The sequence below is a fragment of the Phyllostomus hastatus genome, unplaced genomic scaffold (genome assembly GCF_019186645.2).
Source record: "Phyllostomus hastatus isolate PE091 unplaced genomic scaffold, TTU_PhHast_1.1 phas_contig_348, whole genome shotgun sequence".
NCBI lineage: Eukaryota > Metazoa > Chordata > Mammalia > Chiroptera > Phyllostomidae > Phyllostomus > Phyllostomus hastatus.
In genome coordinates this window covers 4,493,157-4,512,070 of record NW_025333860.1, presented here as the reverse complement: position 1 = coordinate 4,512,070, position 18,914 = coordinate 4,493,157, and the positions used below count along the sequence as shown (strand labels likewise).

The window sequence follows — 18,914 nt, the reverse complement described above, 5'->3', positions numbered from 1 at the left end:
TTTCATAAAGAGAAGCTGATGTGTGTAAATAGAATGAAAGAAATGTTTCAGTTTGAACCTCAGTGAAATTCAACTCAAGGCTTCCACTTACTTTTGCCAATATCAAAGTCAGCAACATGCAATTATATCATGTGCACATATGCACACACGTGTAATATATATGTGAATACACATAAAACACCCACATAATATTAGCATGCATTTATTTAGTTCTTACACTATTCCAGGAACTTGTTGCAGGGCTTTACACATATGAATTCTATTGATCTTTATAAATATACAGGGTCCAGCAGAAGTAAGGACTTCTTGAGTGTGGTTGGTAGGGCAATACTATGGGTAAAATAATTTATAGTCTTAATTTGAACATTTCATTTAAAATGTCATATGGTGGACTTCAGTGTGATATTGTCATGTTACAGAAGTACATGTTTGTGATTTTGTAATAAAAAATTTTGTAATAAAAAAGGGGCACTATTTGTGCCTGACCCTGTATTTTGGTTCTATATATATTTTACTAATATTTATGGCTGAGAAAAATGAAGCAGAGACAAGTTTAGTATCATACTCACAGCTTAAAGTTGAATAAATTATAGTACTCAGATTTAAATCCCCCCCAAAACTCTGACCTCAGTGCCTGGTCTCTAACCAGCTGGCATGCCACCATAGGACATTTATGTGTGAGCAGCTGGCAGACACCAGAGCAAACCACAGCCACAAAGATGAAACTGTAATGGCCAGAGGCTTATAAGTATGCACTGCTGAATTTGTCATTGTAACTGAGAGGTTTTAAAATATCCTAGTGCAGAATAATTATCAAAAATAATTTGTGTTTTGTTGTGAATTAATGCCACCCTAGACTTTCTCCCTATTCTCCCCCAGCAGTGACTAGACGGGAAATGAGTTATCAGGCATCATGTGACTAAAGATGAACGTCACTGTCAATCCCACATAGACAGAGAAGAATGCTCTGCTCATGAAAGAACTTTAATCCCAAGTAACTGGAAGCACTGCACTCATATACATGTATGGATAACCTGTCATTGCCACTCACGGTGTATTTCAGTAGAAAATTTAGAATTTAAAAGGTTGTGCAATCTGAATCAACCATGTAAATTTGTACAGATTAATGTAATTTTAAAATTATAAAACAATGTCTAATTTTATACATGTTATTCGTTGTCATGAGGAAAACACAGGAACAGAGACCATGCTTTCTACTAATCAGAGAAGATAAGGAACAAGAATATGTTCATTATATTCTTCCCCTGGTATCTTAGGCCACATTTAAAGGAGTAAGTTAAAGCAAATGTTTTAGGAAGATGATGCAGCTCTTCTAACACTCCATAGTTCTCTTTGCCCACAGAGAATTTCCATGCCAGTGTGTAAAACCGTCCTCTTCATGTTGCTCTCCATCCCCAAGACACACCTCAGCTTTGAGGCATCCGTTGCCTCAGGCCCAGATCAACACTGGGCTCCACGACTAGGTGCTGAGATATGTGAGGCTCACAAGCTCTCTGTCCTCAGAGCGTACATGGTCTGGTGGGCAAGATGAGAAATAAATATGTAAGTAGGCAATTTAAAGAATTGGTTATTTCTTCTTTTTACTTGTTATACTTTCATGCTTCTTTTTACCTCAGTGTCTGTCATCTCTGACCTCTCTTCTATTCCTGTACAGGGTGGGGCAAAAGTAGGTTTACAGTTGCGAAACACAGTTTATCCTTGTACTATACTGTATTACTTATTGTATTATTTTGCATATGAACAACTGTACATCTCTTTTTGCCCCCCACCCTGTATAAATAGCAGGTAAGTCACTAAAATCTTTCGGTTTAATATACAAAATTTGAGGCAATTTCCTTATTATTATTCTTTTGCTTTCTATTCCTGTGAGATTTTCAACCACAAAAGTCATGTTTAATACATACTTTTTATGAATAGCACCTCTGGAATCTTTAATCATATTATTTTATATTTATTTATATTTTCTTCTTGAGTTTATTTTTATGTAACAAACTTTCTGAAATGAACTGCATCTTTTTTTTAGGTTGCTTCTCTTTAATATTACATGTACAATATGTCTTTTTTATTTTAGACTATTTAAAATTTTTATTTAAGATTTTTATTCAGGATTTTCTCTGAATTTTTGTTATTAAAATTTGCTTTTAAAGTTGGAATTCAGGTACAGCATGTTGAACAAACACTCCTCGGTTCATGGCATATATCATCACTGGTTTTGCCACAAAACTCTCTTGTTTCTATTATTATTATTATTATTATTATTATTATTATTCACTTTATTCTCTATTCCCCATTTCCATTTCTCTCCCCCACATACTATATGAAAGCAATTCTATAATGTTGAATATTGGAACAAATTTTGGTATATGTATATTCTCTTAAGAAAACATTTATATTCAGTGCTTGTATTTTAATTTACATGATGGAAACATATAATTAATTTTAAAATAATTCTTTTTGCCCACTTTACATGAGGTTTTGAATATACTTGTTGCCTTACCCACATTTAGTCTTTTACCTTGGCTGCTGCCTAGTGTTCCATTTGTGCATGCCCATCAAAGCTACTGTACACTTGCCTAATGATCTACAACTTGCTACAAGAAATCTCACTGAAGAACCTTACTCTAATATATTCCCTCACACGTACCTATGTGATAATGTCTTTGAATATATACCAAGTGGAATGTCAGAGTCTATGGAAGGATGGGGTTAACAGCAGACCTATGATCTATTTTTTCCAGCTATCTGGATATCTGGGGACAGAAAATTCTCTGTTCAAACCATCTTATAAACATGTGAATGTCTGGCTTTCTGCAGAATTCATACTGATATTTCTAGTGGTCAAGCCCTTATGTTTAGATACTTATAGAAGTCTTTATCAAATTTTAAGGCTGCCATAACAAAACGCCACAGGCTGGATGCCTTAACAGAAATTTATTTTTTCACAGTTCCAGAGACTAGAAATCCAAGAGAAAGGTTTTGCAGGTCTGGTTTCTCCTGAGGCATCACTCCTCAGCTTGCACAGGCCTGCCCTTGCACTGGATGGTCATTTCCCTGTTTGCCTACATGCCCAGTGTTTCTTTGTTCAAATCTCCTTCTTATGAGGATTACCTCAAATTGAAGTAAAGCCACCCTAATGGCTTTAATTTTAACTCAATTTCATTTTAAGTTAAGTAGCACTTTAAAGGCCCTATCTTCAATATAATCACATTCTAAGGTACTGAAGGTTGAGGCTTTTGTTTTTTTTTCTTTTCTTGCCACTATCTCCTTGTCGATTTTTGTATGGAAGACCTGCCCACTGTTGACAGTGGGGTGTTAAAATCCCCTACAATGATGAAGGTTGAAGTTTTGATACATGAATTTGAGCGAACAAACTTTGGCCCATATCTGTACTGTGCCTGTTCCACCTCAATTGCTTAAACATGGCATATCTCTAGAAAATGTCATGTTGTATAGACAACTTTTAGGGTATAAGTGGAAATATTTCATAACTCACATATATCCCTTTTGTGTAAGTGATACACTTCAAGAATAGCGTAGAATGCATGTCTTAAATCTGTATCAGACATACTGAAAAGTGAAAAGGAAGAGTGTAAGGAGTGTTGTTGGCAGCCTTGGATTTCTCCATGGCTCTTCTATGCTTCACCATGTCCATGTCCTTGAAATTATTAGCGAGATTTGATATTGAATGAGACTTCAGAGTCCTGTGTGTCTTATTTGTAAAATGACCTTTTGTATTACTCTACTTTATTCTTATGTTTGTATACCATCAGTTTTTCTATCCATTTTCATAAGGGTGTTAGAATCATAAGGCTTGTTTCAACATTTTTAATTTTAAAATACATTGAGAACCTATTCTATCCTTGTGCCATCATTTTTAAACAACCCATTGCTATGTATTAGCCAGTTGGTTTGTGTGTGTGTGTGTGTAAAAAAGAGATTTGAAAGGCATTCATAAAGAGAAACCAATACATTGCAGCAGAGGAAATAGTAACAAGTAAAATCTTGGAAAATATGGAAGAAGGCAAGATGACATTCTCAAGAATAAAAGAGGAAATCAGGGATCAAGACTGGGTGATGAGATCCAAAATGGCAGAGTAGTAAGTGGAAGATACACTAAACCCCTCCCAAGACCAACCTGGAATTACAACTAAATTGTAGAGAAGTCATACTGAATAACCAACTGAACACTAGCTAGAGAGATGCCTTATAACCACAGACAGACAGAAGAAACCACTTTACCACACCAAAACTGGTAGGGGGTGCTAAGGAGATGTAAGAAAGCTGGCTGGACTCCATGAGTGGCAGCTGAAGTTCAGCTGTTTTCCTAATCTGGTGAAGTTCAGGAATCTCAGAGACTCCCAAGCAAATTGGACCCAGAGAGGGTTACACCAAGACACATCATAATTAAAATGCAAAGCTTAAAGACAAGGAGAGAATCCTAAAAGCTGCAAGAGAAAAGCAGGTAGTTACATACAAAGGAGCACCAAAAGCATCATCTGATTTTTCAACAGAAACATTTTAGGCCAGAAGGGAGTAGCATGAAATAATCAAGGTGATGAAAAGCAATGATCTACAACAACGTTTATTTACATGGCAAAGATACCATTTAAAATCAAAGGAAAAATAAGGAGCTTCCTAGACAAGAAAAAGTTAAAGGAGTTTGTTAACATCAAACCAGTACTGTAACAAGTGTTAAAGGGCCTATTTTAAGGAGAAGAAAAATGGAAAGGAAAAAACATAGAAAAATAGTCTAACAATAAAATGGTATCAAATACATATCTATCAATAATCACTTTAAATGTAAATGGCTTAAGTATTCCAATCAAAAGGCATAAAGTAGCTGAATGGATAAGAAAACAAGACCCATATATATGCTTCCACCAAGAGACACATCTCAGATCCCAAAATACACACAGACTAAAAGTAAAGGTATAGAAAAAAGATATTTTATGCAAATGGAAAGAAAAAAAAAGCTGGGGTAGTCATACTTATACCCCAAAAAATAGACTTTAAAACCAAGGCTATATAGGAGACAAAGAAGGGCACTACAAAATGATACAGGTACAATCCAGCAAGAGGATTGTAGTGTATTTACACTAGCAAAGTAGCAAGATACAAAATTCATATCCAGAAATCAGTTGCATTTTTATATGCCAATAATGAACTAACAGAAAAAGAAATTAAGGAAACAATCCCATTCACAAATGCTTCAAAAAGAATAAAATACCTAGGAATAAACTTAACCAAGGATGTAAAAGACCTGTACTTGGAAAATTATAAGGCACTGAAGAAAGAAATTGAAGAAGATAAAAATAAATGGACACACATAATGTGCTCATGGATAGGGAAATATCATTAAAATGTGCATACTTGCCAAAACAATCTATAGATTCAATGCAATTCCTATCAAGATTCCAATGATGTATTTCACAGAACTAAAACAAATATTTCAAAAATTTATATGAAACCACAAAAAGGCCCCACATAGCAACAGTGATCCTGAGAAAGAACAAAGTTGGAGGAATGGCGCTAATGCAAAACTATACTATAAAACACAGTAATCAAAACAGCATGGTACTGACATAAAAACAGATACATAGATTAATGGAACAGAATAGAAAGCACAGAAATAAATCCATATCTTTATAATCAATTAATATTTGACAGGAAGCAAGCACATACAATGGGGAAAAGATAGCTTATTCAATAAATGGTGTTGGGAAAATGGGACAAATACATGCAGAAACATGAAACTAGACCACCTTCTTACACCACACACAAGAATAAGTTCAAAATGGATTAAAGACTTAAATGTTAGACCCCAAACCATAAAAATCCTAGACAAAAGCATAGGCAGTAAAATCTCAGAAATTGCTCATAGCAATTTTTTTTTGCATATATGTCCCCAGGCAAGGAAAACAAAAGAAAAATAAACAAATGGCACTACATCAAACTAAAACATTTTTGCACAGCAAAGGAAATCATCAACAAAATAAAAAGACAACCCACAGAATGGGAGAACATATTCCCTGATATATCTGATAAGGGGTTAATATTCAAAATGTATAAAAAACTTACAAAACTCAACACCAAAAAAACAAACAATTTAATTAAAATTGGGCAAAGGACCTGAATAGACACTTCTCCAAAGAGGACATACAGATTGCCAATAGACCTATGAAAAGATGTTCAATGTCACTAATCATCAGAGAAATGCAAATTAAAACTATAATGAGGTACGTTCCCACACCTGCCAGAATGGCTACCATCAATAAAACAACAAACAACAAGTGCTGACAAGGATGTGGAGAAAGGGGAACCCTCCTGCACTGTTGGTGGGAATGCAGCCTGATGCAGCCACTGTGGAAAACAGTATAGAGATACTTCAAAAAATTAAAAATGTATCTGCCTTTTGACCGAGCAATCCCACTTCTGGGAATATATCTGAAGGAACCCAAAGCACTAATTCAAAAGAATGTAAGCACCCTTATGTTCATTGAAGCATATTTACAATCACCAACATACAGGAGCAGCCCAAGTATTCATCAGTAGATGAGTGGACAAAACAACTATGGGACATTTACACAATGGAATACTACTCAGCCAAAAAAAGAAGAAAGTTTTACCCTTCGCAACTGAAGAAAGTAAAAATGGTACATACTTTGAGCTGTTTCCTTTAGTTACTTCAGCTGAGATCTTTTTTTGGTGAGAAAGAAATCAAGCAACAGATACTGTATTAGACTTGGGTTATCTACCTCATATATCTATTTTAGATTAATATAGCAATAACTATGTTTTATAAAGCACGTGGTTTTTAAATTGTTACCTTTAGATATAAAGTTTGTTTTGTTCAATAAAAGAAAAACTTAATTTGTACAGCAGTTTTTCCAAGAAATTTTAGCAAACAGTACTAGGAGAAAAGTTTGTGATTTCTGTTTCACAACACTGGGCATATATAACAAGGATCAGAAAATGTAAAAGGTGGCTGGGGTTTTAATGAAACTTTAATTCAGATCCCTTGCAGTGATCACAGAATCTTTATGCATATGATCTTCTTGTATAATTTTGACAATAACTACTCTCATGAAGTAATATCTCCATTGCCTAACATTTTTTATGTCCTGTGTTGCAGAGAGCTCTTGCTACCTGGTTCATGGAGAAGACTTCTTGATTTAACTACACTACAATATCAGGTGTGATTTCTTCATTCCCGTATCCCTGTATCATCTAGCCAATATTAAACAAAGTATGTTCCTTACATATACTTGTAGAATGAATCACTCTGATGAAAATCAATGTCATTATTCTGTAAACTTGTAATGTTTAGGAAAATTTGTCTGAAGCATGTTTATTATGACTGCTTCATATATTTTTATATAATTTTCATATCTCTGTCACCATAATAGTGTTGGCATCTATCGATAATCTTTTTTCATTAAGTTTAATATCTTCCTAGTTCTTGATGAATATTTTATTTTGACATTTTTGTATTAGGTTGAGTCACTGAGTCATATTTAAACTTTCTGTGTTAACAGGCTTTCTGTGTCACTGCTCCAACAGAGTAGGGGTTGGACAAAACTTTCTTATTCCCAAATAGAAATAGAAGTCGAGGTTCCCCATTCATCTTTAATTAATACCCAAGGAAGGGAGCCCTCTGCTGCTAGGCAGAGGTGGGAGTTCTGGCTCCCCTGAGAGCTCCTCTGATGTTGTGCTGCCAGCTGTTTTGTTTCCACTGGATGATGGTGAAATTCCTGATTCTCCAGGAGGTTCCTGCTTCCACCTCACCATTGAGGGGAAGGAGCATATTACTGCTGGGTGGCTTGGCAGTCTATGCTCTTTATGTAGTTTGCATTGGCACTGCGGGATGGGAAGTGTTATTACAACTGGTGATGATAGAAGTTTCAGCTTCCTACTTGGTACCCCCTGGCACCACCAAGACAAGGGGTTTAAGGTGTCTTCTAACATATGGGTGAGGATGAAAGTCAAGACTTCCCACTCAGAATTTTCTGGCATACACTGGAGTAGAACCATAAGTTTTTGTTTGGATTTGTTTGTTTTGGTATTTGGGATGGAATACAGTGATTATTGTACTAAAGTTTTGTGTCTTGCTAGGCTACTACTCCTAACCTAGTCTTTTGGATAGAGACCCTTGTTTGCTAGAGCTTTTTTGTCTATACTTCTTAACGCTTTCAGTTTTCTGACTTCCCCAGTTTGAAGACTGGTATGTATAAGACAAACACAAAACCCAGGGTACTCATCATCATGTTATTCTTGATTTCTGAGATCCCTATCTGGCCCTCTTTCTTCTTTACACGTTTGAAACCCTTCTTATATATTCTTTATATACAATGCCTCAGTTGTAGTTGTCCTTAGTGGAAGAAAGAATAAAAAGTATGTCTGTGCCATCTTCCCAGAAGCAGAATCTCTCTTGGAAGTATGTTTTCAAATTTCCAAGTATTAGGATATTTCAGCAGTCTCTAATTTACTGATTTCTATCTTTATTCCATTGTAGTTGTGTAGGAGACGGTTCTGCATGGCATGGGCCCAGCTCCCACTGGGAGATGCACAGGACCCACACCCACAGACAAGTTCTCCCATGGGGAATCAGGCCTGCAAGGTACCCAGGCCATTTTGAGACTTGCTTTTGCTAAAACTCCCTCACCCTGAATTGAGACACAAGTGCTTACTGTAACTTCCTAAAATCCATGCTCAGGTTCAACTACTTTTCCCTTTTCATTTGCAAATATCCTTCTTCTGTGATGTGATTAGTGGCATCCACTCCTTTGTTTTCTGTGAAAGGTAACCACCTAAAGCCAGCCTGTGCATAGTAAATGAGGACCATCATGTAATGTGCCGAGAAACCCAATAAAGGCCAATCACCGCAAGGGCCAAGGCTTTTTGCTCCCCTTGAGAGAAAAAAACCATGTTCGCCCTTTTCCTCCACAGGACTCAGTAGTCTGTGTGAATGTCTTGTATCTCATCCATAATGTGGTGGACCCCATGAGCTGGGGTCTGCATCATAGTTGGGAGCATACTATGGATGGTTTAAGTTTTCTTAACTAATTGAACCATATACAGCAAATGTTATATCTTCAAGAATAGTCAATTTGCATTTGAAAAGAATGTATACTCTTCTGTTTTTTTAAATACTATATACATAATCTTTTCTTTGGAGGTAATTGTAGAATCGTGCTCAGAATTAAACATTTGAATTGTTTAAATACCCACACAAATCTTCTTTTATACCAAGTAGCTGGTTTATATTTATATCTTGTTTCAAGAACAACCATTTTGGGATTCACAGAAAAATAAACAAATAGTGGTTGAAGAAGTCTAAGAAAATGCTGACTTTTTAAAAATTTAACTTACTTTCCTTATCTGCCTTTCCCCTCCATGATAAAACCAAGATCATGTAAAAGAAAAATTTAAATTAGGGTTAAATTCCCAAGTCAAGCTTTGATGCAAACACTTTCTCCAAGAGAACAAATTTTCCCTACTTCTCCTTTTTTCAAATATAAGGAAAACATTTGAGACAATTGAAGTTCAAAATCTCAAGCTTTTATCCAGGTTACTTTTATATACCAGGCTCCATAAGGAACCACAATTCTACCTTTACATTTCCCAGTGGAAGTACTTACCACCAAAGGGATATGCCACCTGTCCCTTGACTAGGAGTACACAGCTTAAAACCTGGTTTTTACTAAATGCGTAAAATATTTGGGTGTAACTGGCACTTTAAAAAATCAGTAATGACCATAACAAATAACTGAACAGACTTAAAAATAATTTGTTAACTTTGATATAAAAAGAACCACTTGTTTAATAACATATTTATATCTTGAAAAGAACAAACCATTGTGACCTGGAAGAGACTAGAAATTCTTGGGTCAATGATAACAACACAGCGTTTCAAGATATTCTAAACTCAGCAAGCCACTGAGCTCCAACTGCTCCATCCACAAACTGATGATCACAACTGAATGTAACAGACATCAAATCTTTTTTCATTATCTGCTGGCATGAGTCTATTTCTGGACCACCAATGGCCAAAATATATGCTTGAGGTGGGTTAATAATAGCAGAAAAGTTCTTCATTCTAAATATTCCTAAATTGGAGATTATAAAAGTGCCACACTGGAACTTATGTGGCTATAGTTGACCCTCTCATACTTTGCTGAAGAAACAACATCATTAGCAATGGTTTCCAGTCCCTTTACATGTGCATTAAATACAAGAGGTGTGATGAGTCCTGCCAGAGTACTGACTGCAACACTGCTATCAATGTGATTTTTGTCTTGTAACTATGTCCAGCCGAGGATTTACTTCAGGAACTTTTGTATTTTAGTTTTTTTTTCTTTTTTTTATTGTCATTCAGTTATGTTGTCCCACCTTTTTCCCCATTGCCCACTCCCACCTCATTAATTCCCCCCCATTGTCCATGCCTATGAGTCCTCTATTTGTGTTCCTTTTCTTGCCCCTTCTCATTCTTTCCCGCATTATCCCCTTCCCCCTGTCCCTCTGGTCACTGTCAGTTTGTTATTTAGTCCCAAGTCTCTGGTTCTATTTTGCTCATTTGTTTGTTTGGTTGATTAGGTTTCACTTATAGGTGAGATCATATGGTATTTGTCTTTCACCACCTGGCTTATTTCACTTAACATAATGCTCTACAGTTCATCCATGCTGTTGCGAAGGATAGGAGTTCCTTCTTTCTTTCTGCTGCATAGTATTCCATTATACACACTGAAGCTAAAGCCTGTATGAGGAAGTCATCAACAGAAATATTGCTTTTCCCTTCTAACATCTAATAAGTTCTTTCTGTACCAACAAAACTTCTCCCATATTGACATCAATAGAAAGGGAATAATGAAATATGGTTTGCTTAGATTGCATTAACTGTTGTGCAAAAACTTGATGAATGTTGCTGATGGAGATATCTGTGAAGACACCTGTAGGAGCTGGCACCACTCCTGGAGCCGGGAGAGGTGCAGCAGCTGCTGGAGCAGGAGCTGCTCTAGTAGGCACAAAAGAGTTGTTGCCCTTCTTGATGATTCATCAAGTAAAGGGTCCAGTCCCTTTTACTTGGTCAATCCCTCTTTCTGCTGCCAATTTCTTTTCATGATGACTAACAAATAACCTTCCCTTTGGTCCAGCAGGAGTAGCTGTTGGGGTAGTTGATGGTGCAGAGGCCACAGGTTGGGGAATTAGAAGAATAGGGGTCCCAGGAGGAAGAGTAGTAAGTGGCAGTGTTTGTGGTTTTAAATAAGTTACTTCAGTTGGCCTGTAGTCAGTAAGTGCCAGCATATCTGCCTCTTTTCCTACAATGATACAGAGTGATGTTCCTAGAGGGATATCTCTAGTCCCTTCTGGGATCAGAATTTTTGCCAGGTAACCTTCTTGTACTTCAAAATCTGTCATGGCTTTGTCAGTGTCTATCTCTGCCAATAAGTCTCCTCTGCTTAGCTTTTCACGCACTTTTCCTCCATCTCTGAATTGTACCCATGGTCACGGCAGGAGAGAGGGCTGGAAGAACCACCTGCATGTGAGTGGGATATGAGTTAAAGGAGCCTGCACAGAAGGTGTAGGTGGAGAAGTGGCAGCAGGGGTTGGTTCTGGGGCTGCTTGTGGGGTAGGTGCAGCTGAGTCCAATGTATAATTTGTAAAGGCCTCACTATCCTCAGGTTTTTAACTGCGATACAGATGATCCATCCATCTGGAACATCTCTGGTACCTTCAGGAACAAGTATTGTTTCCTTATAACACTCCTCCAGGCTTTCAAATCTTATACTGGCCTTATCAGTTTCAACCTCTGCAGTTGGTTCACCCTCATTGATTTTTCCCCTGTCCTTTTCTCCCACTGGGCGATGGTGCCTGCTTGCATTGTCGGGGAAAGGGAAGGCAATGGAAGCTTCTGATGCGGGGCCGAGCTGGGAAAGCTGCTGTGGAAAGCAATTCTGCGGTGTGGCCCACGTGCAGCCCATGTGCTGGGATGGCAGCCTCAGAGGGCCCAGCCTCTACAATACCCAGTAGTCGCGCTGCTGCAATGAGCGAGGGCCCGACCCTCCTGCAAGTCATTCTACAGAGCCCTGAGAGCCTCGTTTCAGCTGGTCTGGTGCAACCACTGCACCCAAAACCAAACCTCTTCTGGTTTGGAGTACAGTGCTCTATAAGTGTCAATGTGGGAAACTAGTTGATAATGTAACATAGATTTTCTATGTCCATATTTTTTCTCTGGAAATACGTTAAGAGAGATTTTCTGAAACATCAATCTCAAATTGTAGATTTATCTTTTTTCAGTCCTCAGCTTTTGCTATATGTATTTTAAAGCTCTGTTACTAAACACGTACACATTTAAGATTATTATGTCATCTTGATGAACTAATTCATTTGTTATTTTAAAATTTCCCTTATTTTTACATTTCACATACCTTGTATAGCTACATAATATTTTTTAACTTATTGATTTTAAGATGCAGTCTTTTCCACCATTTTTTAAAATTATAGTAAAACTATTCTTTAACTTTTGAACTATTTATAATTAAAGTGACTTTCTGGAAGTCAGTGTTAGGTCTCTCCTAGTTGTGTATTCAATCTATCAGTTTCTGCCTTTTATTTGGAGATTTTAGTAATTTATAATTAATTTACTTTTAGATAATACTGGGCTTAAATACTGTATTTTTCAGACTATAAGATGCACGTTCCCCCACCTAAATTTGGGAGGAATAATGGTTGTTAATGCTGCTATTTAATTGTTTACACTTACATTGGTGAAATATTATGTTATTTTTGTTATTAAATATTTCATCATATATTTTGCTTCAAATTTTTTTCCTATTTTCCTCCTCTAAAACCTAGGTGCATCTTATGGTCCAAAACATATGGTACATTGTGTTGTGTTTACTTTCTTTTGTTGTATTTTTTTTGTCTTTTCCTGGATTCTATGAGGTTGATTTTATTTTAAAAATCATTTTATTTGCCTTATTGGCTATTACCTATACCCGTTGGCTTATTTTCCTTCAGAAGTTGATCTAGGACTATGCTCATTGAGATCAGGGTCTGGGGGCATTTTGTAATCTTCAAGACCCTCCCGCAGGGTCAACAATATTAAAGGCATGTTCATAGTAACACACTTGCATGTTTTTCCTTGAGACAACAATCGTGTGTTCATATGAAACAAAATGCTTCATGCGGACTTCTCATTTTATCATACAGAAAGTAAGAAGATGTGTAACCAGGCCCACATTTTTTTAAATCAGTGTTTCTGCAGATTCATGAAAGGATTTTAAAGTGAAACTTATATGTATTTTTCCTCTAAATTTTTGACTTTGAAGAATATACTGACAACCACTACAGTTGGGAGCCACTATCTTGATGCCAGCAGTTTTGCTCATCATTGCTTTTGCATTACCAGTCTAATTGCCAATCCAATGAAAGAGACTAATACTGCCTTAATACCATTATAAAAATAATTTTCACCTACCAGTCTCCCTAAAAGTATATTGGGGACTTGGGGTAATGGGGAAGCATATTTTGAAAATTGCTGTTATATACCAATGGGGAATCCAAAAAATACTCTATATGCAGCGATATAGCTGGTTCGCACAGACATTCTGCTAAGTGAAAAACACCAGGCACAAAAGAACAAATACTACAATAGCATTTATAAAAATTCAAAAATATATAAAACTAATATTATAATGATGAAGTCAAAAGTATGGTCACTGTTTGAGATTGTAATGACTGAGAGGTAACATGTGGAAAGTTTCTTAAGTGCTGCTAATAGTCTATTTGTTTTCTTTTTTTATCCTCACCTGAGGACATGCTTATTGATTTTAGAGAGAAAGGGAAGGGGAGAGAGGTAGGCGGAGAAACATCAATATGAGAGAGAAACATCTATTGGCTGCCTCTTTTGTGTACCCCAACAGGGGGCTGAACCCACAACCCGGGTATGTGACCTACCTGGGAATCAAACCCGTGACTTTTCAGTTTATATGATGATGCTCCAACCAAGCCACACTAGCCAAGGCTATTTCTTAATTGGAGTGGAGGTTACATATGTGTGCTCATTTTTTTTGTGCTTATCAGTCAAGTGGCGTATTATGATCTATGTGTGCTTTGCATATATTTATGGTAAAAAGTATGTTATAAACAACTAAAATTTTATTTTTTAATTTTCTGCTTTATCTCAACAGTGATTTTAGGGCATGATCTAAATAGCAAACCAGGTGTGTTTGATGCACACCATGCTACAATATATAGGGACAGGTGTAACAGACCAGATATTCATAGTAAATAAGTCAGATCTCAAACACAGAACTAAGAAAGGACAGAGTGACACCCAGAACAAAATTTATAATATTATTACATAAACTAAAATGCACAAAAATGAACATACACAATTTAGGTAAACATGTGCAACAGAAGGATGTACATTAGAAATATTAGAATTGTTGTTCACAGAGGGAGGAAAATGAGAGAGAAAGAAAGAGAGCGAGAGAGAGATGGAAATAAACAAAGAAATAATTTAACACATAAAAGGAGGAACTTAATGTAGACTGATGATATGGCATGAACTGGGCAGTAAGATTTACTCAATGTTCTGGACAACTGTTTACAAGTTCCCCCTTTCTCTGTGATTTGTTTTTCTACTGTTTTAGTTACCCGTTGTCAAATGCAGTACAAAAATATTATATGGAAAGTTCCAGAAACAAATAAGTTTTAAGTTTCAAATTACCACACCATTCTGAATAGCATGATGAAATCTCCCACCATCCCACACCACCCAGCTCTGCCCCACCCAGGCTGTGAACTTTCCCTTTGTCCAGCATATTTGTGCCATTAGCAATGTATGCTGCCTGACCATTAGTGACTCAGTAGCCATCTCGGTTGGCAGATCTAAGAGCTATCATACTTGTGTTCAAGAAGTCTTTATTTTGCTTACTATGAACTTCAAAGCCATTCACATAACTTTTATTACAGTATATAGTTACAGTCATTCTATTTTATTATTAACCTCTTGCAGTGCTTGATTTATAAATTAAATTTTATCATAGATATGTATGTATAGGAAAAAGTAGTATACATAGGGTTCGGTACTATCTGTGGTTTTCAGCATCTACTGGGGGTCTTGGGAAGAATGCCCTGGAGGTGAGGGGCGACTGCTACATGAGATTTTTCTGAACCCTGGTTTTTCACTTTTATCTCTAATGCCTGAGAACTGGCAGATTATCCATAAAAAATACAGCAGACCTCTATATACTTCTTAAGACAGCATTGGTTCTATGAAAGGCTTTTTATTTATTTTAACCTGTGCTTTCGATTGTGACAAAGAATTATAGTTTTCTTTGATTTCTCCTCCAGTCATTGCTTTTGGAAATAACAAAGATTATGTTCAGTGGTCTGCAGAAGCCTGCATGTAGACCTTAGATTTGAGGAAAGGGAATGGATTATCATAAATATAAAAAAGATGAAAGATATGTAAAACATAGTGGTTACATCAAATAATAACAAAGGGCAGCTCTGTTTAAGAACTCTGGAAGTTCCTCAAAACAGTTTACTAGTATTTATCTTACATAATATTGTGAAAATAGAGTGTGTTATCTAAAGAATCTGAAGATAAATAGAATATTAATATCTATTTCTGAAAAACCAGAGTTCCCCCCTCTACCCCCAACAAAGGTATAAAATGGCATTTTAGAATATATGTTTTGATGGTTTTCACACTGATTTCAAAGGCAATCAAATTAGTATTTAAATATGACAAAATACACATATTTATTAAAAATTCATAACATTAACAAAGACATTCTAGTGCACTTTCTAACAGGCTATGACTGAATATAGAGTATTCAAAAAGTATTCACTGCTCTGTGATATATTTACAGAGCACAGGCTAAATAATGCACTTGTTCTTTATTTCCTTTTTTCATTTTTTCCTCTATGAAATAATGACACTTTCATTCAAAATCATACTGATATATATGTAGGTTCAACCCCCTCCGAAGTTAAAAATGATATGAACCTTGAGAAACTACTTCTAGAAGATCAAACACAAACTGTATTTACAGAACAAAGAAGCCTTTATGCTCATCAACACCCTCATCCACTCACTGGAGAAACACAGACTGATACCTTTTCCCATCTACTCAGTATAATCTCATTATCTATTACCTGTGGTATTGAAATGGTCTTTGTACAACTCTCTCTATGTTTATCTTGAATCCATTTAGTGCAAGTTAATCATTTTATTTAATATCTAACAAGCCTTCCATAATTATCAGCTTCAAATTTATATCAGACTCCTTATTATAACATTTGAAACACTGTTTAAGCCAGTGATTCTCAACCTTTCTCATCTCATGGCACTCATAAACTAATTATTGAAATTCTGCGGCACACCAAAAAATGTATTTTTGTCCAATCTGATAAAAAATAGGTATAATTTTGATTCATTCACACTGGGCAGCTATTGCTGTGTTGGCTGGTGTCACTGTTTCAATTGGTCATCTAAGGGAAAAGAGGTCAGTGCCCTTGCATAATAGTTAGGTATTGCATGTTTAAAAATTCTGGCTGCAAGCCAGTTGAAAATCACTGGTGTAAGCTACACCTACATTCCAAAAACTTGCCTCTCACTAATTCATTCATCCTCAACTTATTCCAGTAGAATTACTCCATGTAACCTCTGTGTTTTAAACACTTGTATCTACATACTTTCTATACTAAGTCCCCTCTATCTTAAATACAGAACCCCCTAAACTTGAAACAACCCAAGTCTTTCTTATTCTTAAAATTCTTTTCCATTTTTATATGAAATTACCTCTGGCTTCTTCAATCTAAATGCCCACACATTTATTATTTTTTATTTTGAAATAATAAGAAATTCACAGAAAGTAACAAAAACAAACCAAAACTAGTCCCATGTTGCCTTTATCAAATTTCTCCCAAATGGTAACTCCATGCAAAAACATGGTACAATGTAAAATCTAGAAATTTGGCATAATCCACAGAGTTTATTCAGATTTCACTAGGTTCACACTCATTTGTTTGTCATAACAGATGTGTGTAAAGGGCTATGCAATTTCATCACATGTAGATACAGAACTGTTCCATCACTATGTTTCCTTCATGTAACTTACATCATGTAACTTACCTCTTTGTATCACATACTCTTGCCCACACACAATACTAATACCTGAAAAACACCAATCTATCCACTATCTCAATAATTTTGATACTTAGTGAATATTATGTCAATAGAACATACTATATTAACCTTTCGACATGGGCTTTCTTTTACACTCAGCTTAATTCCTTTGAGATCATTCCTAGTTGTTGTGTGTATCAATACTCCACTCTTTTTTACTGCTCAGTGATATATTCCATGATATTATAGTTTGTCTAACTATTCATGCATTGAAGAATCTTTAGGTTGTTTCCAGGCATGGAGTATTACAAAATAAGCTAGTATGAATATAACATATTGGTTTTTGTGTGAACATGTATTTTTATGTCTTTGGCAAAGCTGAACAAGAGTGTGATGGTTGGGTCATGATAAGTGTACATTTAGTTTTATTACACTGACCACCTTTTTCTCCAAGAGCTGTGCTATTTTACAGCCAAAACAGCAATGCATGAGTGATCTAGTTTTTCTCCATCTCCACTAGCATTTGGTGTTATTGCTATTTTTATTTCAGAAATTCTATGTAGCAACATCACATAGTTTTAATTGGTATTTCTCTAATGACAATGATGTTGAACATCACCTGTACATCCTTTTCACTGAGTTATCTGTCATAATTTTGTCCAGTTTCTAACTTGATTGCTCAGTTTTTACTGCTAAGTTTGAGAGTCCATTACATACTCTACACATGATTTGTTAGATGCATGGTTTGTAAACAGTATCTCCGACATATATTATTTTACTCATACATTGTGTGACTGACATCATTTTCTATCTTGTATTTTAATATTAAATGTATGTTTTTGTTTGTCACATAGGACAGTGATTTCTAACCACTGTGCCACAAGAGACACACCGGTGTGACGCCACCATTTTTAAAAGATGCAACACCTGACTGTACCGTATTTTTCAGACCTTAAGATGCACCTAGACTTTAGAGGAGGAAAAAGGAAAAAAAAAATTTGAAGCAAAAAATGTGGTAAAATATTTAATAACATAAATAGCACAATATTTCACCAATGTAAATGTAAACAGAACTCAACAGCAGCATTAACAACCATTATTCTCCCCAAAATGGGGGGGGGGCATGCGTCTTATAGTCTGAAAATAGGGTAATTAGTTTATGTGTGCCATAAAATGAAAAAGATTAAAAATCATCACTATAGGAATGCAATACATAGAAAGGTAGAACCAGAGCTAATTAACCCTTATATATCCCCCCCACACACACACAAAGGTGTTTATTACAGAGACACCTAAAAACATTGATGCAGTGGTAAAGAAAGAAATAAATGTATTAAAATATGCATTTCAATCACAAGCCACCACACCAGACTGTTAAATTGATATAAAATAGAATCATAGTCCTGGCCAGTGCGGCACGATCGGTTGGACATCATTCTGCAAAGCGAAGGGTTGCTGGTTGGTCAGGGCACTGCCTGGGTTGCAGGCCAGGTCCCTGGTTGGGGGCATGTGAGAGGCAACTGATTGCTGTTTCTCTCAAACATTGAGGTTTCTTTCCCTCTCTTTCTCCCTCCCTTACTCTCTCTAAAAATAAACAAAATCTTTTTTAAAAAACCTCTTTAAAATAGAATCATATACTTTCCAAATGACTAAATGTTTTATTTTAATACCTGAATTTTATATCTTCTATCTTCTATGCAACATGACTTTGTTTAAGTTGAAGCTTTTCCCTCCACCTTAAAAATGTGCTATT

General features: G+C 36.0%; 1 pseudogene; it reads right to left on the bottom strand.

The window, feature by feature from the left end:
- Positions 1-9,930: 9,930 nt before the first annotated feature.
- LOC123820424 overlaps positions 9,931-18,914 on the bottom strand; it is a 130,398-nt pseudogene continuing 121,414 nt past the window's right edge.